This window comes from Furipterus horrens, unplaced genomic scaffold (genome assembly GCF_987537825.1).
Source record: "Furipterus horrens unplaced genomic scaffold, mFurHor1.1.pri manual_scaffold_8, whole genome shotgun sequence".
Lineage (NCBI taxonomy): Eukaryota > Metazoa > Chordata > Mammalia > Chiroptera > Furipteridae > Furipterus > Furipterus horrens.
The window spans coordinates 51,667,484-51,683,127 of record NW_028327178.1 but is presented as its reverse complement, the minus strand read 5'-3'; the positions used below and the strand labels follow the sequence as shown (position 1 = coordinate 51,683,127).

Below are 15,644 nucleotides of genomic sequence, written 5' to 3'. Positions count from 1 at the left end.
AAAATCCTGTCATTGTCCAATATAAATGCTTAACTTAACATTTAGAAACAATAAATGCAATAATCCATTTTAAGATTACCTGATAGTATACTAGTCACCAATAAGTACCATCTGATACATATACACTGCCTATGTTACAGATAAAATTTCATTGTTTACATGTAATAGTCCACATAAAACAAGAACATTACACATAATTAAAGTTATTATCTCTTTGCACTCTTTCACTGGAAAAAAAAAATACTACAATCAAAATAACTCTACCTTTTAATTACATGGGTGTCCTCTTTTAGTCTCCCCCTTTTAAAGGGCCATAACATTTCCTGTAACTAAGTATTCTCTCCTAACTTCCCTATAACTGTCATTGACAATAAGCCAAAATTCTATTCCCAAATAGAATAGTACCAAATACTAACAATCAGACAGAAATGTAACATATACTACTATGGCTTCTGTATAAAAAGGACCTGAAATTTCAGAAAGGTAGGAAAACGTTAGTTAGGGTAGCTCACCCAGAAAGGATGTCCTAAGTGGGACTGGACTGCCTCCTTTGCCTAAAAACATAGTTTTGGCATAAAATGCCCTTTATATTCAAGCTATCTGTATACCTAAAATTCTAACACACAGGGCAGTGACTTCCTACTAAGCAGTGGAATATTTGTTGTCCAAAACTCTCAGTCTTAAAAAAAAGAAAAAAACATTAAACTAAATAGAACCACTGTGAATAATAAACAAATTTTTAAATGGTTATCATCTATCCATATTTTGATGTGAATTATCATTCAAGTTCTCTTGAAAATCCAAGCTGAGTTTAGCTATAAAGAAAATTGACTTCGGAGAGAGAAGGAAAAAAACCAATTGGCTTTTCCCCCAACAATTTGAAAAATCTCATATAGAGAAACTGAAACAACTGTATAGTGAATAATCGCACATCCACTTACCTAAATTCTAAAATTAGTATTTTGTTCTAATTACTTTGAGACATGACTATTTATCCATCACTGGCCATTCATCTTTTCATCTTATACTTGATGCATTCTAAAGTAAGATGAAGACATCAGGATACTCACTCCTAAAAACTTCAGCAGACACATCAACTTGAGTTCAATATTTGCTTACTGTGAAGAGACTCAAATTTTAATTCAGGATAAAAAGTGTTATATAGCATGTGGCACTTCAGAAACAGAAAAGTCTTCTGAGATGCACTTTAAGAATAAATAGGCAATGCCACATGAACAATTAATGAATGAACTATGTGATATCCATTTAGGCTAGCTACTCAGAGGCCTACAGGGAGATAATTCTCCATGGGTCTCTAGCATTTCTGCATGTTTTTCAAGTGGAGGCACTGGGAGCTTTTATCCAGACTACCTTTTTCAAGGATGTATTAAATAGTCAACCGTATTGGAAAATAATGTCTTTCTCCTTAGGAGAGGGTACATTTGTTTACTGTCCAGTATAATAAAGATAAGCTTTCTGGGGGTGGCGGCGGTGGGGTGGGGGGTGGGGGGAGTGGTTGTAGGAATCAGGCAGGTTTCCATGCAACCCACTGTGAAAGATTTAGCTTCCCTAAACTCAAGGTTTCTCAGCTATGATGAAAACCCAAATATATGGGTAGAATCCACCTGAACTGAAACCCTTTGTATTGCTGCCATAGGGGAGAAGGAAATCAACACAAATATGAAGCTCTTGCTGCTTGCAGGGCCATGAATAATAACTTCCTTTGTCTCTAAACCCAGAAGACATGATGTCTCCTACCAACCACCATAAAACTGTAGCAGGTTAAAACTTCAGATCCTTCAGTTCTTTTTTACTTTATTTATATATATTTTTTAAAGTGGAAGGGAGGGGGAGAGAGAGGGAGAAAAACATCAATGTAAAAAAACATCGATGGTTGCCTCTCTTACTCACTCACCCTGACCTGGGACCGAATATGCAACACAGGCATGTGCCCTGATCAGAATCAAAGTGCCGACCTTTTGCTTTTGCAGAATGATGCCCAAACAACTGAGCCACATGGTCAAGGCACATCCTTCAGTTCTTGCAAGGTCTTTCTGAGTTCTTGGCTATGAGATATAGACTGGTTTAGTCTATACCAGAAAAGTGTAATGCAGCAAAGCATCAAATCTTTGAAGAGAGACATGGCTGACTGTACAGTTCTCATGGCACATAATCTATACCTCTCTCATGGAACTTCTTGCTTTCTTTTATTATTTGTCGTGTGTGTCGGCAGCCGTCCGTCTCGAGAGACGATGGTGTAGCTTCTTAAGAGTCTATCTGCACCGCCGAGAATGGCTGTGCAGTCCGACTCGGGAGTGACACGGTAACTGTCTCCTCCCGTGTTGAATCGACATCTTGCGATGAAGCTACAGAGCCTGGGCAGGGTGATATGGAGGGTCTGCTGTTGCCCATGCAACAGCATGGGGGGGGTTTATTATTTATGTACAGGTATTATCTCACTCAACTAAACTATAAGCCCCTTGTGAAGAAATATTCAATTACTGGAGCAATTAACACAGGCCTAAAGTCACAGTAGCTGCTAACACATTTGTTGAGTGAATATACACTGGAAATACGGTCGAATAGTCACATGAATTCTTTTTAACCAATATACAGCAACAAGAAGTATCAGAAGTATGCATGTTTTGTTTCAAATGTTATGGCCCTAGGTCTTCATAAATCATTTATTCCAATATTTTATGTTTACCCCTTCATCCTATCTTAACTGAAATAGGATAAAAATCCTAACAAGGAAGGCTAGATGCTCAGTTCAAATATATAATATATCTGTACCAACGCAGATGATGATTACTTCATTGTTTCCACAAGTTTTAGTTAATCAACAGCTGACTAATACAGTTTTCCAGTTACATAAGGGTTATGTTACTGAGTACTATCAAGTTGTGCTAACTAAATTATGCGTATAAAGTATACAGAATATCTACTAAGAATATCCACAGTAGCAGAATATCTACTAAGAATATCCACAGTAGCATGGCAGCAGTAGTACTAAAAAATAGTTATAACAACAGAAGTTTTTACAATAGCTAGCTTTCATTGGGCGCTCATCATCTACAAGTAACTGCATGAATTAAGACATTTAACACCCTCTAACAACCCTATGAAGGTAAATACTTTTGTTTTATATTATCCTCATCTTACAGATGAGTCAAACTCAGATTCAAAGACGTTAAAACACTTGTCCAAGGTCATAAAACCACAAAGCAATGAAACTGGGAAGTCAAACTAGGTCTGATTCCAGAGCCTGATGTCTCATAAATTCTGTGTGTGTTTTAGGCAAATACCTAGCTATACCTACTTCCTATTTCACAAGCAGTCCAGGTAGATTTCTGCTACATTAAAGCATGAAATTGCAGTCAAATTAGTAACATAAAAAAGATTTTTAAATAGATATTGTATTTCCCTTGGTCCCAAAGGTCAACAACGAACTTTTCCTAAAACAAGTATCAAACACTGTATTTTATGTTTACATCCAAGAAAGCCCTAAAACAGTTTCAATACAAAATTTTAAAATGAAATTATCTTCATTTATTTACCTTCTCTATAATATGTTTTTAAACACACTGAAATCTATGACTTTAGATTACTTTTTAAAATCTAGATAAATAGGACAAAAAAATTAAAGAGAAATGGATATTTTGGGAGAACTTGAAATAAACATCACCACTTACAGATCTAAAATTCTTGTTAGATTAGAAGCAAAATATATATAACATGAAAAAGTGTAAATTAGACATTACAGGATAAAAACGTGGAGTTACACACAGAAAACATAAAAAACTACAGTGAATGTTAACAGTAGTAGGTAAACATTATTAATTATACAACCAGAAGGGACATTTAAATGTGTATACATATTAGCTTAATTTGTTCATAAAACCATTTACTGGTAAAGTCCTAGGAGGAAAAAACTGAAAAAATTCAGGAAAATGAATTGGGTTGGCCAAAAAGTTCATTTAGTTTTTTCCATACAATAGCTCTGTTAGTGTTTAGTTGTCTTTTTAACTTCATTCCAAATTTTTTAAGACTGTATTATGACAGCTGTTCTATCAGCATGCATTAAAAAAAAAAAAAAAAAAAAAAAACCCTCAGAGCTGGCAAGCTGTTGCCATATCTGAGACTCCATCAACCCGGCTGACATTGTTTGACCAGCCTTGGAGATCTCCAGAGACTCAGCGCCCCACCGAATTTACAGGCCCACCCAAGCTGCTTTTCCATATGATGGCTGGTCTTGGCTCATGCTTCACAACTTCCTAAATCCTAGCAAACAAGCAACAGCTGGCCTCAGTGAGCCCCAGGCTCCAAGCTAGCAGCAGCCAGCCAAGCAAGATTCGCAGCTTGACTTCACCTGAGAATCTCCAAGCCAGCAGAAGCAGCAGCCATCTCAGATTGCTTTATAGCTCAGGCTGGGTGGCCCCAAGCAGAACACTGGGTGGAGGCTGACCTTGGCCTGTACTACCAGGGAATGCCAAAGGCCAGTGCACCCAGTGGACAGCTACACCACAACAGAGCACCACCACCTTGACCCTGCACTACTGGCTGACCCTTCATGGAGGACGGAAGTTGGTGGTCAGTGGTCACAGCCAGTACTTTAAGCTGACTGACCTGGGTAAATCCCTCCCATTGATCTGCCAACAGCAACTAAGGCTCAACTACAAGACAAGGGTGTACTCAGCCTACAAGAAGGACATACCTCAAGTACCCAGCTGGAGCGAATGGGGAGGCTATGCCACTGGACCCTACAGGACTCCTACTACATTAGGTCACACTGCCAAGACACGAAGTCAAAGCAGCTCTACCTAATACACAGAAACAAACACAGGGAGACTGCCAAAATGAGAAGACAAGGAAACAGGGTCCAAATAAAACTGATAAAAACTCCAGAAAAAGAGCTAAACGAAATCGAGATAGGCAATCTATCAGATGCAGAATCAAAACACTGGTTATAAGGGTGCTCAAGGAACTTAGTGAAACCCTCAACAGCAAAAAAAGAGATCCAGTAAGAAATGAAGGGTACACTAATTGAAATAAAGAACAATTTACAGGGGAACAGTAGAGTGGGTGAAGCCGAGAATCAAATCAATGATATGAAACATAAGGTAGCATAGACCAACCAATCAGGACAACAAGAAAAAAGAATCCAAAAACCTGAGGACAGTATAAGTAGCCTCTGAGACAACTTCAAAAGGTACAAAATTCACATTACAGGGGTGCCAGAAGGAGGAGAAAGAGCAAGAAATTGGAAATCTATTTTTAAAAAATGAAAAAATACTTCCCTAAATTGGTGCAGGAAATAAGATATGCAAGTCCAGGAAGTATAAGAGAGTTGCAAACAAGATCGATGCTAAGAAGCCTACTCCAAGACATATGTAATTCAAATGCCAAAGGTCAAAGATAAAGAGAGAATCTTAAGGCAGCAAGAGAAAATAAGTTAATTACCTACAGGGAAGTTCCCATAAAACTGCCAGCTGATTCCTCAAAAGAAACTTTGCAGGCTAGAAAAAATTAGCAAGAAATATTCCAAGTCAAGGGAAGCAGGGACCTACAGCCAAGATTGCTCTACCCAGCAATGATATCATTTAGAAAACAAAGGGTAAAGTGCTTCCCAGACAAGAAAAAAACTAAAGGCGTTCATTTCCACCCAACCCTTATTATATGAAATGATAAAGGGACTTATTTAAGAAAAAGATGATCAAAACTATAAACAATAAAATGGCCAGAAATACATATCTATCAACAATTGAATTAAAAAACAAACTAAGCAAACAAGAACAGAGACAGAATCATGGATACAGAGAGCGTTTTGGTAGTTGCCAGATGGAAGGGAGGAGTGGGAGCACAAATAGGTAGTTTTACAGAATAGCCATGGGGATGTAAAGTACAGTACAGGAAAGAGAGTAGCCAAAGAACTGATATGCATGACTCACAGACATGAACAACGGTGAGGGGACTGCCTGAGGGAGTGGGGGTGCTGGGTAGGGTGAGTGACCAAGGAGGAGATATCAGGACAACTGTAATATAATCAATAAAATATAATTTTAAAAAATAAAAATAAAACAAAATAAAAAACATCAAAATTGGTGAATTTTTGTGCAGCCATTTTAATACTGAAGGTGGAAGAAAATACACATTTTCAGCATATTATGCTTTATTGTTTCAAGAAAGGTAAAAACGCAAAAATAAGATTTGTGCAGTTTATGGAGAAGGTGCTGTGATTGACCAAATGTGTCAAAAGTGGTTTGCAAAGTTTCTTGGTACTGTTGACATTTTGGCCAAATAATTCTTTGCTGTGGGGCTGTCTTATGCTTTGGAAGATGTTTAGCAGCACCCCAGCCTCTAGCCACTAGAAGCCAATAGCAGGAGAGAGCTGACATACTCAAAATATTCAAATCAATGAAGTTATTGGTAAAAATAAAAAATGTGTCTTTTATTTTACAGAAAAAACCATATGGGCATTTTGGCCAACCCTATATCTTCTCAGAAAGTTATTCAACAGGTTTCCAGCAGTGAGAACAAAACTTAGAACACAAGACTGAACAATTCATCTTCCCCTATAAATTGTAAAAGTAAAATTTTGTCATAGAGAAAATAAACTGAACAAAAAACACTATTATATCAAGGTATTCTGTACCTTTAAAGGTATGGCAGTCACTGCAATTCACGTCAGATTATCCAAATAACCAAAATAAAAATAAATACATATGTAAATATAAATATATAGACAGGAATATATGGGCATATATAGCTACAAAATAAAAGTCAGTGAAAATGCTGGCCCATGTTCTTATTACATTGCAATCTCATATTTTAAAGCCCTCTTGTAATAATGATTCATTTTAAACTGGCATCTCTATTTTTAAAAACATTAACTGAATCAAATCACATCCTTAAAAAGCTGTAACACACATAACTAAACTTCTCATTCCTTTAAATCTAAATTTTGAAAATAGTACCAAATGTTCATGGTAATTCTAGCTACAGAGAACATCCCAAATGCCAGAGAAAAAAAGCAACTAAGCAAACTATGATATATTAATGACTTAAGTCATCAAAAATGATGTCTATGTGGATGTTTCTTCTATAAAAATTTTAGACATGGTCTACACTATTTTTATATAATGTGCCACAATCATGAAACAACTTCACAGATCATGAAGTCCCACCTTGTTGAAGTAATTTTACTGTGAAGAATAAAACCATACTTAAGAGATTATAAAGATATATGCAATATGAATGACACAGGAAATGAAGGATGGCCTCACTAGGAGAAACTGGATTAAGGCAAACTTATTCCTAGGACCACAAGATCTCTTGCCTGATTTTCTCTCCCTCCTCTCTCACCGAGCTTGCTTCTGCTTATACAGTGCCCAAATCAGTCACTGTCTCCAAGGCTATGTGACCTTAAAAGTCTAAAGCCTATCGTCATCTAACTATAGTTGTGCTTAAAGGGGAGACATCAAAATTTTGACTGGTCAGTCATCAGCGTATCTGTCTGGCCTTGGTTTACATGCCTACCACTGAGCCAATCAACACTGTCCAGGAGAAAAGGGGTCCTATAAATTTGTCCACTGCTTAGACCTACCTACCTCTTTCAAAGTCTATGGGCAGGGTCCATTCTCAGAGAAATATTCCCAAACAAATCTACCATACTTCTCACAAGAGGCCAACAATAAGAGCTCGATGAAACATAACATATATATGTACAGTTAGGGTCTGTGAACTGTTACAGGAAAGTTATAAATAAGATTTCCTTTCAGATAAACATGGTCTTCTACTTCGTCTTTATAGGCCTTGATTTGTGAACTGTTACTACACAGTTATGAACATCAGACTTGTTTCCTATTTACATGTATATATTTTCCCTCATTAAGACTTCACACTGTGTAAAAGGACTGTTATTAATGAAAAACAAAATGATGCAGGAATGACAAATGAGACCAAAGGCATCAAGTATAATAGCAAATTAATTTTTTTCTCTTATTACAAAAAGCACTGTTTGTTGTAAAAATCTTGGAAAACACAGAAAAGTAAAAATATAAAAACAAAAGACATCCAAATTCTAAAGTAGAGCTAATACTTGCTAATATTATTTTCTTTACAATTTTTTCATGCACATATTACCATAAATGGGCTCATATTTATATAACTTTTCAATGGAGGTATAAGGCTACTATCACTAAAAGTGAGACCACCAGACAATATCCATACCTGATGTGACACAAGTCTATCTATTAAGTATTTTTATCAAAAAAAGATTGAAACATGAATGTAATCAAAGCCTTAAATCTAACTCCAAATTTACAAGAAATACATATCAGAAATATCAGTAATATTGGACATTCTCCTGGACAACCTAATCTTTTCACCAAGTAAATGGCACGATTTAAAAAAAAGAAAAAAGGGAGGTAGAGGGGAGGCACTGTTTAAGACTTGGACACAATGTACAAATTGAACAATTTAGCAAAAGAACAGGAGTACAATGGAAAATTTTCAGTAATTAAATATTAGATGATGTTAAAGAATTACTTTTGGTTTCATTAAGTGATAATAGTGTCATGATTATATTTTTTAATGTCCCTTTTGTGTTTATTAGAAATGTAAGCTCAAGTATTTAGGTTTGAAATGTTATGATAACTTGAATTCATCTTAAAATACTGCAGAAAAAAACAAATATGGTAAAACGCTAATATTAAACTTACATATATGAAGTTGCTAAATTTAATGTATAGAGGTTCATCAGAATCTGTTTTTATGAATGTCTGGAAGTTTTCATAAGAAGTTGTAAACCTTTAATCAAGTAATTTGAGCCATTTCAGTTCTAATAAACCCAGTAAACAAGCACTTAATTTTTTTTAAAGGATTTTTCTGTAGTATACAAAATAATACTACATTTTGTTGTCTGTGCACTATAATAAACCAGTAAACATTTAATTTTAAACAACTTTTTTACAGCTGAAGGAGAAATCAAGACCCATCCTAGAGTAACTACTATCCCCTCCAAAAGTCAGATGAAACTTCACTGAATGGTCAGTCAAGATAAAATACAAAAGCAACAAGAAAAAGACAGGTCAAGAAGTGCCTCTGAGAAAATAAAAGGATGCCTGCTAACAGACCACAGACCATCTCTACATGGTTACGGAAGGTCTTCCTTAAAGGAAATTTAAAGATACCAGTAGAGTAAACCAAAAACAAAATTACTAACAATAACAAAATACCAAACTTTAAAGAACTTAATTAAGGTTTCTAAATTCATGATATTTTTCCACTTCGTAGAAAAATGTTTTCTTTTTGTACTCAACTGTCATATATATATTCACAAAACTTTAGGGCCAAAACAACACTCAAGGTATCACCTAATCCTACCTCTCACTTTAACAATGAAAAATTAAAAAGTGAAGCATAAAGAATGAGCAATTTGTCTATGGCTAGTCAGCTCTTAACAAAATGCCTTACTATTCATCCCTTTTCCGCAACTACAAAATTTTGAAAACACAACCACCTACAAAGGCAGATGAAAAACCCTACTAAAAGACATCCAAGACTAAAAACATGGAAATTACAAGAGAAATCATCTGATGCAATCAACGTTTACTGGACAATAATCCCATGCCAGATCTTGTTAGTATGGATTTAAAAATAAAAGAAATTAGTATATCCTCAAGTAGTTCGTAGTACAATTTGGGAAGGGAAAAATATGTAAGCATAAATACTGTATAATGTGGTAAGTGCTGTTATTACAGATAAACACAAGCTTCAGCAGTGGAACCAAGGAAGGCAATGTTCAACTCAGCCTGCGAGAATCTAAGACTTGACAAGCGATTCTTAAACTGGAGACTGCCTGACATATGTGAAGGAGAACAATATTATGAACAGAACATGTGCAAAGTCTTCCAACAGCTTAAACTGCCTGGCAAATGATTTCATATAACCTTTTGTATAACCAAAGCTATGGACAGAAGAGAAATAGAGAGGTGGGGATTGGATTTTTGACTTAAAATGTCAAGCACATAAGGGGAAATTATTGCAGGTTCTTTAACCAAGGGAAGACCAACATCAGATTTTCATTTTTCAAAAGGTAGTTCTAACAGCAGTGTGGAAGACAGGCTGAAGAGAGAGGGACGCTAGAGATCAAGGAGACCAGTATGGTGACTAGTAGAGAAAAGATAAAAAGATTAATCACTTGAAATAAAGAAATTATCCAAAGCCCAGATCTCTCCCTGAGTAACACATCCTTATAACCAAACGCCTATAGTCACTTCATTAATATCTTGAAAGGACTTAAAACATATCTAATGAGATCACAAGTTTCCTCCTACCACTCTCCCACACACCCCCCCAAATAAAACAAATGCATTTGGTCCTCATCCAGATACAATGTTTCTTTGCTCAGTGCATAACACCTCAGAAATCCCAGTAAGCCAGGAATCTAAGAGACATCCAGATACCTCTATTCTCAGTGTACATATTTAATAGACTGCCAAGTCTCATTGGTTTGTACCTCTAACTTTTTCATCATCTCCAACACCCTTCTCTCAGTCCAGGTTGTCATCTCTTGCCTGGACTGTGGTAATGCCTAATTCATCTATATCTCCCTTCTATTGTTACTTCATATTGCTACCAGAACTATATATACAAATATGATATCACTCCATTCCCTCTACCTCTACCATTCCACCCACTTAACATCCCTCAGTGGGTTAGGATAAAAACAGAACTCCCTACTTAACCTATTAAACCACCACGACACTCATCTAGGCTTTTTCCACTACTTTCACACTTACTCATTCAACCGTGTAAATATTAATAGCATGAGATGTTATTTAACATGTTAAAATTTTATGTTAAATAATATGTAAATGTTTAATGGTCCCTCCAGTCATAGGATCTTTCTTTCTACTGCATTTTCCTTTCTTCCTCACCCAGATAACTCCTAGTCACTCTTAGGAAATCTTAAGTCCAACTGTGACAGTATTCCCTGATCAGATCAAAGTCCACTATTTTATGTTTTCATAATACCACATACCTCTTTGTGACATTTTCTTTTTCTGACTATATGATTAGTGTCTATCTCTCCCATTTGAACTGCCTCATGAAAAGATTTTATTTTACTCAAAATTATAGTTCCAACATTTATTCACCACACATTACATATAGCACAACCATTCTCGGTGGTGCAGATAGACTCTTTTTTTTTTTTTGTTTATTCATTTCTTTTTATTTTATCAAAGTAAATTTATAATGATTTTTTTTAAGTGGGGAGGAGAACAAGAATTATTTTTGGCAAGCCGGAGGTATGACAGCACAGGAAATGGATCTTGTGAAGTGTAAGGAGGGCATGTGACAGACAAATTAAGTGTGATACTTGTCATTCACCAGATAGACTCTTAAGAAGCTACACCATCGTCTCTCGAGACGGACGGCTGCCGACATATAGCAAAAGCTCAAATTTTTATTGTATAATTGAATGAATTAAAACAAACAAATTTAAAACTGGAGACAGATTCAAGAGTTATCTCTGGGGTGCAGAAATACAGATATTATTAGATGTGTATAGATTTTCTGGTTTGAGTAATGATGATGCCACTAAAAAAATTTTTTTAAGTGGCAGGGGTCAGGGGTCGGGGGGGGGCAGGCTTGGGTAGTAAAAACCCAGTCTGGTATGTAATGAGTGTGAGATGTCTGATAAACATTCAAATCCAAATAGTTGATAAATAACTAGTATGTATTCCAAAACTGACTGTAAAGTCTAAATTAAAGTATCAATCAGAGTGTGCAACAATGCATACCAAGCAAGAGAAAGGAAGAAGAGAAGCCCTCAGAACAATGAGACTAAACAAGGAAAATTCAGAGCTAGAACTGAAACCAAATCAGAATCACAGAAATGTTGGCATTTTTAAAAAGGCCACAAATGAGACAATAAAGGGAACAAAGAAAATTAGAAGACAACTGTATCTTAGAAGTCAAAGGAATTGAAATTTTAAAAAGAGGAACTATCAATAATGTCATGTGCCAAAGAGAGGCAAGTGAGATAAAAACTGGAAATGATCAATGCAGTTAACAACCAATAAGTAGTAAGGACAGAGACAGTACTACAATGGACAGGAGGTGAGGAGCTGGAGAGACAATTAATATGAACTATTTTTTCAAGAAGTCTGACAGCAAAAAAATGATGGTCAGGGAAGAACATGTATTGTACCAGAAGGAATTAGGGGTCAAAGAAGTATTTTGTTTACTTGTAAAATAAAGACTTAGGTGTATTTATATGTTTAAAGGAAGAAACCAGTGGTTGAACACATGAGGGGGAAAATATCTGATGGAACATGGCCTAAATATGACTCATAAGGGTTTTTACCTTAACCAGCAAAAACAGTAAATTAACAAACTTGACTATGAGATGTGTCGTTCTTTCTCAGGGAAGAAAATATGGATGTGTGCAAATAAACCAATGTTACAACAGACAGCACATGATGGAAGGGCTTGTGTGGCATACTTAAAAAAAAAAAAAACCAGGCTGTCATTCAGTGGGCAATCTTTTAAAAACTTTTAAGGAATGGAGTAGTAAGATGATGTCTATTGGTGGGACACACACAATCACCACAGAGGTTTGATGTAGCCTCTGTGAAATAGAAGTTGATCTGAAACATCTAAAAATGTGCCAGATATCCAAAAGTAGGGGTATTATGTATCTTTACTGGTGCTTTCTTAGTGATGTACTGGCTGACACATCACAGGTCTCCTGGTCCCTCATAGAGTTTAATTTTCTTTATTAATTTGTTATTTTTATGGGCCACCCTCAAAACATTGGTTTTGGTCTATTTTCCTCTTTCTCTGATCATTGAGGAAAAGACTATATTAGCAATTTATTTTCTAGACATTCTTTTTCATTCACACTCTCCTCCAAAATTATGGATAGGAAAAAACAAAGTGTTATGTAATACAAAAGAAATTTTACAACAGTAAAAATTTCAGGGATAAAAAATAGTCTCTCATGTGTAATAACAAATTTCCAGTCTGAATTCTAGGTCAAATTACTTAAGAGTTTAAACACAGAATTGAAAATATCTCCTTTTGCTTTACTAATGTAACAGAATTCTACCTCACAATTCACTACCTCAATATAAAAACATTTTCATACATTAACAATTATGTTATACAAAACAATCAATAAATTTTTTTGAGTAATACAATATTGAGGTACATAGAAAATGAATTAAACTGGTATCTGCTTCTCCACAATCGTCTCTATTACTGAAATGTAGAGTCAAAATAATTCAAATAAACCTACTAGAAGACAATATTCTGCACAACTATCATTTAAAACAGACTTTTGCTTAATTAAGTTACAGGTGATTTAGGTCAAGTAGGAGTTAACTTTTTATATCACCAAAATAAGCATAGATTGTTGATTGTATATGAATCGCCTCACTTAAGAGTTGAACTGTGCATTAGAATATTGAAAAAAATTTCATCAAAGCAAACTATTGTACCCTTGACTAAAAGAATAACACTGAGAAAGAAGGAATCAAATCGAAACCAAATGTCACCTCCTAATTCATCCTCCCCCTATCCTTCCCCAATCCTTCCATTATCACACCTTTAAACAGAAGCACACAGTAAACCACTGGGTATCTAAGTATAAGTCATACATTCTCTCACATCAGTGGTAAAGCAAACTATCATCCCTTGACCAATCAATCCCCCACCCCACCCCCAACTGAAAACTAGCTTCTTCCCAGAAAGCTTTCTAAATGAATGGGGGAGGGGGAAGGAGAGAAGAAAGGGTTCCTTTCCTCATACTTGTTTGCCTCCATCTATATACCTTCTGTCCCCAACACTAGTCTCAGAGTTTTTCAAGGGCAAAGATATAACCTCACGCATTTTACTGTTGTTTAGCTGTACGCTTTCTCCATTAAATCATAAACCGTATGACTCTTTTCTCCAGCATGTTCAGCACTGAATTCCAAAAATAAGCTGATACCTGTTGAATGAATTGCTCATTGTTTAATACTATTACAAATACAGAGACAGCACAAAGTTTTCAGCAACTGTTCTCTATTGTCCCTTTAAACAATTCAATCACTTTTTTAGGTCAATTTTAAATGGCAGTCATTGGTGTTCAAACTTTTTTAAATGGGCCTTGTGGATTACTTTCATCTATAAACTAGAACAACCTTTTCTCTAATCATAGCTAGTAATTCTTGAATACCTAAAATAAGTGAAATATATGGATAAGTCATTGTGTAGGGTTTCTGGTTAACTTGCTTCTCTGCTATTACTAGTCTCTTACTTTTGCAACATTACAACTTCTCCAGGGAGAAAGCTTCAAACTGTGGAAATTTCCTGGCCTAAAACTAGTTTTAAAGGCTTCTAAGTCCCTAACAGCAATATACACATGGTTAGCCAGTAGAGGAAATTTCTTCGGTAAACTCAGCCTGTCAAAAAGTAAAAGAAAAATAATTAAATTCTGAGAAGAATTTAATGATTACTCAAAGGCTTTTTTTTCAGCTAAAACTATGTAAAATCATGCCACATACATAAATTTGATGCAAAATGCACTTATATAGTGCCCCTCAAAATATTTCAGTCTTAAAACCAAATCCTCACCTAACAAGCAGCTCACTCATGTACATTTCCATTCAAAGAAATTTGTAAATGCACTAAAAAACTTACAAAATAAAGGAATTATATATTACTCTCACATAATACCAGAATACAATATTTTTAAATGCCTAAAACTATTTAAAAATTCTCCTATGTAAATCAATTTGATCATTTTTCGTTTGGACTCAATCTTATACAATAAAAAATTAATTTTTTAAGCACTGGAATGGCTATACATTTCACAAAAATTGTTCTCATGATACTGGAACTGAAATACACAATACTGAATCCTCCAAATAGATTCACTTCACACTTAACTGAAGATAGGAAGAAATCTTTCTATTTAAGAAGCCTACACACGTGCATTACTCCTAAACAAGAAACCTGTCCAGTTTAATTCTATTCCCTAAAGAACCCTACATATTGAAAAGCAAATGGGCCAAAGAGCACCTTGGATGCCTTAAGGATCACCAAAGCCAGATAACTTACCACAGGTATTGCTGTAAAATAAATAAACGGTGCTCCAGGGCTGAGTGGCACCTTATCAGCCTTCAGGGGGGAGGGGGGTGTTAGGAAACCACAAACGTAAGGGCAGGAGCCACAAACACTGAAGATTCCGCAACAAAAGAGCTCAATTCGAGGGTTAAACAAGAACAAACGCTGGGTCTGCCCCTCCCGGGAGGTAAGCTGAAAAGTACCAGAGGACCAGGAAGACGTCTGCTATTAACCTACTACTCTCAATTCTGGAACTGACGCAGAGCTTTCCAGCCCGCACGCACGCTAGGATCTCTGCAAACACAACTAAGTCACAACCAGAAGACTTCATGTGTTTCTCCTCCTCTCTAGCTCTTGATGTACTTGACAGCGACTGATAAACGGGACCAAACGGTAGGGAGCAACACCCTCGAAGAGGACCGAGGGCAGGCACCTACCCCCTCGTAGGAGGCGGACGGTGGGAGCCGGGGCCGGAGAGGGGTTCTCTCTCGGAACCTCGTCCAGGGGCCTCCACGCGGCTGCTAGCC

General features: G+C 36.1%; 1 protein-coding gene across 1 annotated transcript in view; it reads right to left on the bottom strand.

The window, feature by feature from the left end:
* VAPA (VAMP associated protein A) overlaps positions 1-15,644 on the bottom strand; it is a 43,302-nt gene that overhangs the window by 26,829 nt on the left and 829 nt on the right. The window lies entirely within an intron of this gene.